Genomic DNA, 11460 nt, shown 5'->3' on the forward strand with positions numbered 1-11460 from the left:
AGTAGTAGTAGTAGTAGTAGTAGTAGTAGTAGTAGTAGTAGTAGTAGCAGTAGTTGTTGTAACTAGCATTTATGTAGCACACCAATGTTTGCAAAATGCTTTGCATATTAAATCAATTTATGTTCAGAACAACTCTGAAAAGCATATACTACTGTTATCCCTATTTTGAAGATAAGGAAACTGAAGGATCAAAAATTTAAATATCTATACCAAGTTCACATAGCAATCCAGTGTCTGAGTGTAATAGTAATGTGATTTGATCCCTTTGTATTGGCAAAGCTAACAGGTACTTAGCACCTAGTTTAAATTAATTAGAATAAGTCTCTGTTAAGAAACAAAAAGTATGAACCCCTGTTGCTGACATAACAGGAAGTTGCTGATGTAACAGGAAGGGGCAGAAGAGGGAGGAACTAATAGGTATATAAGAAGAAGCCCTAGCTATAATTTCTGATCTTCTTGGAGCCAGGTTCTGGAGGCTGAGGAAGAGAGGCCCAGGATGGAGAGAATTATTTTTATTTTGAGAAACTGGATGAAGTGATTTTGATTCTGGGAACCAGCTAAAACTTCTTCTGAAGACTTCTGAGGGCCAGCTGGAGCTTTTTCTATTTGTGGCTTTGTTAAGCCTTGACTTCCCAGGAATAGAGACTGTAAAGGATTTAAGGTGAACTGGACACTGTGAGTTTCAGTGTGGAGCATGAACTGCATGGAGAGCTAGACAAGGAACTGGGAGCTGTCTGCCTTTGAACCCAGGTGATAGCTTGGTAAATTCAGGTAATAGCTGGGACCATGGAAGGGGATCCAGGGAGGTTGAAAGCCTTCTCTGAGTCAAAATAAAAAGACCTCTCCATGAATACTGAGTAGTGACTGATTCTGATGTGAGGTTTTGCTTTGGGACTCATTTTGGGAAGAGTTGTGTGATTTGGCCAGATGAGACTCTTCACAGCTTTTGAACCCCCGTCTACCTCATCTTTGCTTTGAAAGCCCAGATATTGGTGTTTCCCTCTCTGGTAACTAACTAGGTATGGATGTAATGGTCAGACAGTTGGAAGCCCTGTCTGCTGAATTGCATAATTTTCTGTTGAATAGTAACTGATGTAATTGTAATTTATTTGTGATTGTACTTTGTGATTGAAATAAGGACTCTGTGATTGACTAAATGAATTTACTATCCAGGGGTGGAGTACTTTGACTTTGTATTTCGTCTCTTAAGGAAGCAAGCCTCCTTAATGATGATTGAATGACTGAATTACTAAATGATTGTACTTTGTTGAAAACTGTTGTGACCACTTTGGTGAAAATTATGTGGCCATTTTAGTTATAAGTCATTGTGAATTCTCTATTTTGTTTTTCTGTGATATGTTGTAATATTGTGAATATTGTACCTTGATTTTCTGTGAATGTCTTGCTCTGATTTGTTATTGAATAAATAGAGTGTTCTCTATACTACGTAATCAGAACTTTGAAAGATGTTCACAGCAGCAGTCCTCTGGAAAGCTGCTCATGCTTGGCTTTACACTGAAGCAAGATTCAGACCCAAGATTTCAAGTCCTTACCCTATCCATTGAACCATCTTTCTATAGTGATGGGCATAATGGTGATAAGTTTGGTAATTATAATCTCCCAGCATTTGTTTTAAAGAGTTTTTTTTTTCCCTTCCATATTGCTATAGCCATTGTGTATATCTGTTTCCTGAATTTGTTTTTCTTGTTTTGTATCATTCCCATCACTTTTCTCATGCTTTTTCATTATCACATTCATCCTTTTATTGCAGAATTATTCCATTGTAATTATGTACCAAAATCAAGTGGTCATTTCTAAAGACTTTTATATTAAAAATTGACCCTTTAGTCATTTTGACCACAACCAAGTAACTCAAGGTCAACCACAAACACAGACTGCCAAGTTCAATCAGGAATGACACATTCAGCCTTACATCAACTTCTAAACAAGCAATCATTTGAAGACTCATCTCTGACAACTGAATTTGCAATCTTTGTACTAATATGACCTGATTAAAACTTGTTTTCTTTTTTCCCTTTAATTCAATGTAAGCAGTAAAATGATTTCAATTAAAATTGAACAGTCTCAGGAAGGCTTGATTGTCCTGAATTGTATAGAGAAATAATAAGCAACCAGACAAGGAGAATAACAAAACAGAAGTTTGAAATGTTGATGACACTCATTCCAGATTATGAGGTGCCTGATTGAAGTCATACTGAATCTAATTAAAAGCACTTGAGGATGGAGGTATTGGAAGATGTCATAGCTTCTTAATTTTTGGAGGGGAAAAATTTGAGGCAAATAGTTTCATTGTTTGATTTTTTCCATATTCCTAAAAAAAAGTCAAAATGGGGAAGGGGGGAAGCAGAACCAAGAGGACAGAGATAAACTAGAAAGTTTCTTGAGCTCTCCTCAGTTTCCCTCAAAAAACAAACAAACAAAAGAAAATATAAAAAAAAATCAAGCCTCTAAAAGAATTCTGGAGCAATAGAATCCACAAAAATACAGTGCAACAGTTTTCCAGCCTAAGATAACTTAGAAGGATTTCAGGTTAGTTGTGTCTCACTTGGGTGAAAGGGAGCTCAGTCTAGTGCAAGTAGTGTACAGCCAAGCCAGTAAGAGGCTCTTCGGAACAGCATAAATCAGCAACAAGGCAATGCAGTCTGGGCTCAGTAGAACAGAGGCATAACAGGCTAGCTGTGAGGCCTGCAGCCCAAATGGAGCTGGCAAACTGCCAGTCATGGAACCTAGGGCACAAGAGACATGACTAGGTCATGCCACCATTGCACAGTGGGCAAATGACCAGCCCCACAGGCCCAAGTGGACCAACAAAAACAAATCATAGAAACAATCAGTAAATTCAACAAAGAGAACATACCAGAATTTATGGGATGCAGCCAAAGCAGTACTTAGGGGAAATTTTATATGTCTAAATAATCACATGAATAAAATAGAGAAGGGGCAGATCTATGAATTGGACATGGAATTAAAAAAGCCAGAATAAAGAACAAATAAAAAAAAACAAATAAACACCAAATTAGAAATTCTGAAAATCCTAGGAGAGATTAATAAAGTTAAAAGTAAGAAAATTATTGAACTAATGAATAAAACTGAGCAAATCTTATTAAAAAAACAATATGATAAACTTTTGCCTAATTTTATTAAAAAGAGAAAACCAAATTTCCAGTATCAAAATGAAAAGAGTGAATTCACCACCAATGAAGAGAAAATTAAAGCAATAATTAGAAGCTATTTTGCCCAACTGTATGTCAATAGATCTAGCATTCTAAGGGAAATGGTTGGATATTTACAAATATATATAACTTGCTCAGATTAACAGGAAATAAAATGCTTAATCCCACTTTAGGAAAAAAAAAGAAATTGAACAAGCCATCAATCAGTTACCTAAGAAAAAAATGTCCAGGGCCAGATGGATTTACAAGTGAATTCTACCAAACATTTGAAAAACAATTAATTCTAATACTATATAAGCTATTTGGAAAAACAAGCAAAGAAGGAGTACTGGCAAATTCTTTTTTTGATACAAATATGGTGCTGATACCTAAAATAGGAAGAGCCTGAACAGAGAAAGAAAATTATAGACCAATTTCTCTAATGAATTTATATGCAAAAAATTAAATAAAATAATAGCAAATAGATTGCAGCAACTTATGACCAGGTTATTACATTAAGACCAGGTGGCACTTATTTCAGGAATGCAGACGTGGTTCAATATTAAGAAAATTATTAGCATAATTGACCACATTAAAAACAAAACCAACAGAAATCACAAAAATTATTTTATGCAGCGAGAAAAATAACAAAATTCATCTGGAAGAACAGAAGGTGAAGAATATCAGAGAAATTCATTAAAAATATGCAAAGGAAGGTGATCTAGCCATCCAGATATAAAACTATATTATAAAAGAGCAATTGTCAAAGTTATTTGTTATTAGCTAAGAAATAGAATGATGAATCAGTAAAATATTTTTGGTACACAAGGCACTGCAGTAAATGACTATAGTAATCTACTATTTGATAAACCCAAAGACTCCAGCTTTTGTGATGAGAATGCAATATTTGACAAAAACTATTTGAAAAACTGGAAGAAATTATCCTGGAAAGTAGGCATAGGCCAACATCTCACATCCTATGCCAAGCTATGGTCAAAATGGGTATATAATTCAGACATAAAGGGTGATGCATAAGCAAATTAGAACAAGGAATACTTTACCTGCCAGATAAATGGAGAAGGGAAGAATTTATGTCAAACAAGACATAGAGAACATTATGAAATTCAAAATGGATAATTTTGATTATATTAAATTAAAAAGGTTTTGCACAGACAAAACCAATGCATCCAATATTAAGGGAAAAGCAGAAAACTGGGAAACAATTTTTACAACCAGCATTTATGATAAAGGCCTCCTTTCTAAAATATATGGAGGAATGAGTCAAATTTATAAGAATACAAGTCTTTTCCTTATTGATATATGCTCATAGAATATGAATATGAAGTTTTTAGATAAAAAATAAATCTTCTTTCATATGAAAAATGCTCTAAATCACTATTGATTAGAGAAATGCAAATTTAAAAATTTCTAAGGTACCCCCTCACACCAACTTAATATGGTAAAAAAGGAAAATGATAAATGATGGAGAAGATGTGGGAAAACTGGAATATTAATGCCTTTTTGGTGGAGTTGTAATCTCTCACATTTATGTACTAAACCATTCTAGAGAGTAATTTTGAATTATGCACAAATGACAATCAAACTGTGCATACCCTGAAATCCAGCAATACCACTATTAGGTCTGTGTCCCAAAGAAATCATAAAAAAGGAGAAATAATCTACAAGTGCAAAAATATTTATAGCTGTCCTTTTTGTGGTGGAAAACAATTGGAAATTGAGAGCATACACATCAATTGAGGAATGGCTGAATAAACTGTGGTATATCAATATAATAGAATGCTATTTTGCTATAAGAAATGATGAGCAAGTGGATTTCAGGGAAAAAAAAAAACCTGTAAAGACTTACATGAACAGATGCTGAGTGAAGTGTGCAGAAACAGGAAAACATTGTACACAATAACAATAAGACTGTGCAATGTTCGACTAGGATTGATTTCGCTCTTCTCAGTAAAACAATGATCCAAGAGAATTCTAAAAGACTCATGATGGAAAATAATATCCATATCCAGAGAATGAAAGAGTTTCAATTCAGATCAAAAAGTATTTTGCCTTTTTTTGATGGCTTTTCCCTTTAGTTGTTTCTTTTTTCACATGACTAATGTGGAAATATTTTTCCATGATTGTACATTTATAATGTAAATCAGATTGCTTATAATCTTGGGGTTCAGGAATGTAAGGGAGAGAGGGAGATAAATTTGGAACTCAAAATCTTATAAAAATGATGTTGAAAACTGTCTTTACATGTAAGTGAAAAAAATAAAATACTATTTTCAAAAAAAGGGAAAAATCACAAAGAAACCAGTGGAGCTTTATTGACCAGAATGTCTTAGTGTAGAAGCCATGATCTTTATTTCATTATAATAAGACTAACTAAGGTATTTTTTATGGAAACTAAAATGAAATGGAATTTAGAGTGTTAAAACCATAATCTCAAAACTATAAAGAAACATAATATATCATACCCAAAGGCCTTTACAATAATGAATGGATAAAGTCTACATTAAAAAGAAAACCTCCTTGGTTACCATATCCAAAAAAAAGGTAATTCTATAGTTATGGGGTATGTCAATGATACTACACCTGTGAGCCTCAGGCTCCAACAATTCTGTTCAGAGTTCATAGCATTCTACTTGTAGAAAAACAGACACTGAAAAAAAGTTTTTCCAGAAATCTAAGAATTAAGATACAGGAATTTGTTTTTAAAAATCTACCTGTGTTCATCTATCTAGATGTATGACGTCTACAATTTTTAAAGTAGTTAGACATTTTTCGCCTATCATAAAGCACAAGCATGACCTTTTGATATAGCTCTATATTTAGAACCAGGAAGACATAAATCAAATCCTCCTTCTTACAAATAATTTCTTTGAGACCATAAGAGAAATCATATAGAATTTGTTTTCCCAAGCACTTCTCTAAGACTATAAGTTAGGAAGGAGTTTCTCATCTATAGTGGCAGAAGACACTTTCCCTTGGGAGTTTACTATACCAGTCATTAATCCATCTATCAAGGAACAAGCATTTATTAAGATGTTTGATCCAGGGATTGTTCTAAGGACTAAAGATAAAAAGACAAAAGTCCTTTTGCTGCCCTCAGATATTTCACTTTTTTCAAGTGAGATACACAGAGCTAATTTATTGAACTAAATGGGCACCAATCTAAGTCAGCACAGTCATCCCAATATAAATAGATTGCTGTAAAGAGAATTAGGAAGCTGATCACTTGCAACTGATACAGATAACTTTTTTTTTTTAATTGGGCAAGGCAGCACAGTGACCTTAGAGGCAGGAAAACTTATGGTCAAATTCTACCTTTCATGTTCAGTATGTGTTTAACCTTGGGCTGGATATTTATCTCAGTTTAGGTTCTTGGGGCCTTAGTTATCTTTTCTATAAAATGAAAGCATCAGACTTCATTGTCCTTAATGATCCTTCCTTTTCTACATCTATATTCTAAACTCATTTCTGAAAATTCAGACTATATATGTTTTGTCCTTTTTAGATGTTTGCCAAATTTGTAGTGGTAATTATTGCTAACTATTGGTAATCTTTGCTAATTACGTCACTGATGAAGATTTTTTGAGCATTGTACCCCTAACCTCATTTCCACCATAATCTCTGTGGTTTATATTGCCTAATATTGCAAAGCTTGGTGTTTTGGGGAAACTCACATGTTACCTTATAGCAGAACTGACCATACAATCAAGATATGTACATGATATGTTACAAGTAATCAGTAGAAGGAAAACTCTAGGATTAAAGGGGAATAAGGAAAGGCTACATTATATATGACTGACTCATTAGGTTACAAATTTAAAGCTGTGAGGAAATTTAGCAGCTATCTAGGCAGTTTTCAGTTTATCATTTTTCTAAGAAGACACATGACATCACATGTTGGTGTCTTAGCCCCCTCATTTGAAATATGATGAGACCAAGGCTGATGGAGGTTAGGTATCTTACCCAAGATAACAGAAGTAGTGTCATAGCTGGGAGTTGTTTCCGTGTTCTCCAATTGTCATATTTTCTCCTGCACCATAATGCCTCAAGATGCTTACAGTCTCCTAGATGTACATGTGTAATACTGATTTAATGATTAAGGTCACTATGATTATTAAACAATCCATGCCAACCCCAGCTTGAGACTATATTCTCTATGTCAGCTCATGGCACATCTTCGATACAATTCACCAAATGTATTAATTAATATTAATCTTCCAAAATACTTTTTTCCCCATATACTAGTTCTGTTCTAGTGATCCCTTGTCTAATCAGAAGTGTCACCTCACACTGTGTAAAGGGGAGAGAACGACTATGCTGTACGATTCTGTCACCTTGATTATACGTGAGGTGACAGTCTTGATTAGGGAAGAGATGCTATTCTGCTTCTACTGACATTTCACTTGGGAGGCCCCCAGGAGAGGGGAGAGCAGACAGAGCCAAACAGGAATGCCCTCTTACTGAATAAAATGGTTAGAATAAGTTTGTTCAAATCATTCTCCAGAGGCCTAAAGTATGTGACAAGCTTGATGCATGGGGTCCTACAAACTCCCAATTCACCTAAGAAGTCCAAAGGGTAAAGGGTGTTTATCTTTCTCTAAATAATGAGTCTCTAATTTGTTGAAAGGCCAACAAGAGAGTATACTTAATGCAGCATAATATGTTATCAGGTCCCTCTCAAATGCAGTGTGTATTGCAAGCTGGGCAGAGACTCTGCAGTCCTGGTACTAATGAGCAAATAGAATGGCATTGATTTTCAACTGAACAATTTTTTGATTCTAGGCAATAATTAGTAAGCAGGGTAGAAAACAAACAAAGATAAAACTAGTAAGGACATATTTTTTCAATAATAAATACATTTTTTACATTTTCAAGATGGCTATTCAGATTCTTTATCCATTTCAGGGATACATAAAATGCTAAAATGTAGTCCTCTTGTACATTACACAAGAATATCAATTTCAGCAATGTATTTGGATTAGATTTTTTTGAGGACTGCCAACCCTTCATTACATTCACATCTGGCCCAAACTGAGTAACTAGAGTAGAATGGTACCATTGGTACTAGGAGGAGTTCATTGATGGTGTGGATACTGAAGAGAGGAGGAAAATTCAGGGTCATCTTGTGACTCCTCTGTTAACCTAATTATTTTTGCTAATCGAGTGTGAAGCTTACCTTTTTAGAATTCCTCTGTTCCTTACCATACATCTTTCTTCTGGGATTTGGCTTGTAAATAAATGAATAAGAAATGCAGGATCTTTCTTTCCCCAAGACACACTAATGAGGATAAAATTTTTAGACCTTGACTCACCAAGGAACCTTTCTCATTCTTTCTCATAAAATCTTAAATATCTCCAGGATATGTAGACATTCAAGATAACAAAAATGGGTATGGGCACATAATGTTTCTTATAAATTTGATTATCTGATTATTAAATTAATGCTTCAACTTCTTGGTATGATTTCAGATGACTTTTCCTTAGAAGCATAATCTTGTTCTTATCATAAACTATTTAACATGTGTTATCACTTTAAGGTTTGTAAAGTACTTTGCATCCATCCTCTCATTTGATACTGGTTGTTAAAGTAAATAGTGACCTAAGTAGATGCATCAGATAGTACAGTGATAGATTTAGAGCTCTGGTCACTCCTAGTTCAACCCTCATTTCCCTCTTTTTTTAGATCAGAAAATTAAGGAGTTTAGTGACTTGTCACTAAATTCAGACCTTTGTTGGAAAGGTGATGTCTGCTATTTAGTATGCTGTCCAGATTTAGCATAGCTTTCCTTCTAAGGAGAAAGCATCTCTTAAATTCATGATTACAGTCTAGATCCTTTAGAAGCAGCTAGGTGGCACAACAAATGGAGGATTGGACTTGAAGTGGGGACAGATCTGAGGGCAAATCCAATCTCAGACACTTATTAGCCACCTGACTTTGGACAAATCACTTAACCTCCACCTGCCTCATTTTCCTCATCTATGAAATAGGGATAATATAATCACCTACTTCCCAGTGTGGTTGTGAAAATAAAATAAGTATTAGAGAAATGATTTGCAAATTTTAAAGCACTATGAAACATGCTATTATTAATAATAATATTAGTAGTAGAGAGTGACCTGAGAAACTGTATGATTCAAGTGACTATTCCAGAGTCACAGAACCAAAATGTCCAAGGTGCAACTTGTGTGGAGATATCCCTGAGCCAATAACTGGTTCTATACCCACTATACAATTATTGCTTTCCTAAACTATATTTTTAAATTATTTTTTATATATTTTAATTATTAATTATATTTTATTTATATATTTTTATAAATTTTAATTATTTATATATATTTTTAAACTATATGAGAAGTTAGGCTGAAAGGGTGTAGAGAAGTATAGAGGGAAGACAATAAGATGATTTAAAGGGATGAAATTGAAAAGCTAACCAGATATAGGTCAAAGCAATAGGTCAATATTTTTTTTTTATTTTTTTCATTTTAAGCAATCAGGGTTAAGTAACTTGCTCAAGGTTACACGGCCAGGTGTTTCTTGGTGGGTGCTAAGTGTCTGAGCCCGGGATTCGATCTCCAGGTCTTCTCAACACTGGAGCCGGTGCTCTTACTCGCTGTGCTACCTGGCCACCCCTAATAGGTCAATATTTTTAAAAGAAACAACCTAAAACTATTAGAAAAGCAGACACAAGAATTAGGCAGTGTGGTCTAGTAGAAGAATCTTACATCTGGATTCAGAGGACTTGGGTAGCTATGTCACTTTCTACCTGTGTGGCCTTAGGCAAATCAGTTATCTCCAATTTCCTCATTTAGAAAATTAGTTGATTAGATTAGATGCCCTCTAAGGATGTTATGAGCTCTAAATGAACGGTTCTATGATTATTTTTTCAAATAAGTGACTTTAAGCTTTCTTCATAATATGCATATCAGGAGCAGGAGTAGGAGTAGAAACAATTTAGGAGAAATTTCGTGTATTTCATTCATTGCATTAAAATGTTTCCCTACATGCTAAATGTTGGAGCAGTCAAATAATAAATGATCCCACAAATGATAATTTTTTGTTGATATTATATGCCAATGTGTAAACATCTCTTTAAATTTCTTGTGCTTACTTCTAACAAGTCACTTTTCCTCTTCCTTTGGGTCTGCCTAACCTTCTCTATGCAGCTGTTTTCTCCTGTTCTCTCTGTTTAAATTCTATTGTGTTCTATTGGTGCCCTGATCGATAATTTTAATCCACTTTCAGCATTATGTGAATAATTGACTAAGATAATGGGAGGGTACAGCAATAGAATTTTAGTTCCATAGTAACTCAGTGTCTCAGACTATCATATTCTCTGTATTTATTTGTATATTGAATAGTTGTAATTAATTGGCTTGCATGTGAAAAGGAGATCTTTAGTGGTGCCCATACAAATTTGAAAACCTTGTTTATTTCACTTTTATTTATTAGCATTTGGAGGCAATTAATTTTATTTGAGTTGTCATTTGTGCCAACATCTTTATAGCACCCTGCAAATACATTTGCTCTACCTGTAGCTTTTAATGAGGAATGATTCCATTCACGGCAGCAACCTTGGAACATCAGTCCATGAGACCAAGTTTGGCACACTGAGCTGTTAAACTTTTCTATCATTTATAGGTTTTTTTTAACCACTTGCCTGTGGCTTTACTGTTCATTATTAAAAGGAAAGCACTCTCAGCATTTCAATTGAGTTCTTTAGCCTGAATACCAATTAAATTCTGTTTAATGCAACAGTGGAAAGGCACTCCAATTCATCAGTTTAGTAGTAACGGAATGCCGTTTCTAATAAGTTTCTTTTTTATAAACTTGAATATTTATAAGCGTATTACTCAAATCCTGGAGACTTATATCTAGTTAAGAGGGGAAAATATTAGTCAAACTAGTGAAATTAGCTGTCCTACCAATAAAGATCCTAGTCCTGAGTTTGTTCTTTGTCTTAATTTGAATAAGTATGAAGACAATAAGCCATAGACAAACTTAAAATTACTTACATGAGTCTCTAGACACGTAGAATGTGACTATCTAGTGAGGGTATATGGGTATGTACTATAAAATAAATGCCAAGGCAATCAAAATATAAATTGCAGGTGTCCCTCAAAGTTCTTTTTTGGGGCCATCTTCTCTTCTCTTTCCATACTACTTCATTTGCTGATCTCATAAGCTCCCATGGATTTAATGATCATCTTTATACTAATGACTCTCAAATCTACCTTTGCTGTTCCAGTCTCTCTACTGACCTGCAGTCTC

Source organism: Petaurus breviceps, unplaced genomic scaffold (genome assembly GCF_028583685.1).
Source record: "Petaurus breviceps papuanus isolate PSGF00001 unplaced genomic scaffold, PetGlider_PUasm1.0 90895, whole genome shotgun sequence".
Taxonomy (NCBI): Eukaryota; Metazoa; Chordata; class Mammalia; order Diprotodontia; family Petauridae; genus Petaurus; species Petaurus breviceps.